Consider the following 1,353-nt stretch of genomic DNA (forward strand, 5'->3'; position numbering starts at 1 on the left):
TTGGAACAAATTATATTAAGTGAAATAAGCTATACCCAAAGAAACATAGATCCCATGGTTTCTCTTATTTGCAATAACTAGTATATGTCTGAGAAAAGCAGAAATTTTTAGACAAGTTGATGTTAGGCGAAATGAACCCCAAGATATTTTTTTTTCTTTCTTGTGATAGTTTCCAGCATATTTATAAATTGATTTCTTTGTTGCTTTGTATGTACCTCCCCCATGGTATAACTCCTGTTTTCACTGCATTTGATTCTGGTATCCTGCATCTTGTATATACATTTTTCTAATTTGGAGAGGGTAAGGGAAAACACAAAATGCTTAAATAGGGATACAGGTTGACCCATTGTAAAAATGCAATGTACAAGACCCTTCGATGAAAACAAACATTAGAACTTCGGAGGTGGGGAGAATACTCGTGGAGGTAGGAGAGAAGGAATCGTAGTGGAAAAACAAAGGAGGAGGCAACAATGCTTGATAGGAAATATACTTGATAGGAAATTACCTTACTCATTTAATTGTAACCCCTCTGCACAGTATTTTTTTTATAATAAAAGACATACAAAAATTAATTCAATGTATGATTATGGGCCAGTACTAGGATTTGAATTTATGGGCCTTCCACTTACTTTCACACTTCAAACTGGGATCTCTATTTGTCTTTATTTATTTATTTTTTAAAATCAGGAATGCTTCACAAATATTCAAGTCATCCTTGCACAAGGGCCATGCTAATCTCTGTATCGTTCCAATTTTTGTATATGTGCTGCCAAAGTGAGCAATCTTTAATTTTTTGTTAATCTTTTTTTCAAGGATAAATCTAATAACACTGTCCCCTAATTTTGTATAAAATAAGTTTTAGACATATATTTAATATGTAATATATTTGTGAGATATATACATACTATTTATCTGCAGGAGTTGGGCACACTGCAACAATTGAAGGCACTGATTTAATTTCATTGCTGTCATTCTATTTTAAGACTTTTAAAAATCAAAACATAGATGACCATGATTTCATCGAATGTCCTGTCCAATATAGATTTGTGTGTATCAGGCAGGCTGTACCTCATGTCACACAAGAGTGCAAGAATAATAGGGTTTAGCTCATTACATAGTGGCTTATCAGGACATAGGAAATATCCCTCAATTTGGTTGAGCTGATCTCCATTGTTTGTTCTATACTATGCCTCTGCTTTGGCTCTGCAGTTTACCATTTCAAGATGATATTTTGTTCTTTTGGAGACAGATGAATGGAGAAATGTACGTGGCCTCCATGACAATTACCTGTATCTGGTTAAAATTCATACTTTCAAATGGGATATTTGTCATCCCTGTAGAATATAAATGAGG

At 33.7% G+C, this 1,353-nt stretch overlaps 1 non-coding gene across 1 annotated transcript; it reads right to left on the reverse strand.

The window, feature by feature from the left end:
- Window positions 1–678: 678 nt before the first annotated feature.
- LOC138810714 (U6 spliceosomal RNA) lies at window positions 679–782 on the reverse strand. The gene has a single exon (XR_011367227.1). It is a non-coding gene; the product is annotated as a U6 spliceosomal RNA (small nuclear RNA).
- Between the last annotated feature and the right edge of the window lie 571 nt (window positions 783–1,353).

This window comes from Dipodomys merriami, unplaced genomic scaffold, assembly GCF_024711535.1.
Source record: "Dipodomys merriami isolate MVZ:Mamm:240054 unplaced genomic scaffold, mDipMer1.0.p SCAF_506, whole genome shotgun sequence".
NCBI classification, from domain to species: Eukaryota; Metazoa; Chordata; class Mammalia; order Rodentia; family Heteromyidae; genus Dipodomys; species Dipodomys merriami.